This window comes from Arachis ipaensis, chromosome B09 (genome assembly GCF_000816755.2).
Source record: "Arachis ipaensis cultivar K30076 chromosome B09, Araip1.1, whole genome shotgun sequence".
Lineage (NCBI taxonomy): Eukaryota > Viridiplantae > Streptophyta > Magnoliopsida > Fabales > Fabaceae > Arachis > Arachis ipaensis.
Window position 1 is genome coordinate 129,754,522 of NC_029793.2, and position 348 is coordinate 129,754,869.

The window sequence follows — 348 nt, forward strand, 5'->3', positions numbered from 1 at the left end:
ACAAAGCATCTCCAAAACTCCAACATATTCTCCATTACTGCATAACAAGTAACCTTTAATCCATGCTCTCTTGTTTATTCGCAACTCAACTGATAAACATAATTGACTTCCTGACTAAGATTTACAAGATAACCATAGATTGCTTCAAACCAACAATCTCCATGGGATTCGACCCTTACTCACGTGAGGTATTACTTGGACGACCCAGTGCACTTGCTGGTCAGTGGTACGAGTTGTGAAAAGTGTGATTCACAATTTGTGCACCAAGTTTTTAGCGCCGTTGCCAGGGATTGTTCGAGTTTGGACAACTAACGGTTTATTTTGTTGCTTAGATTAGGAAAAATTTTT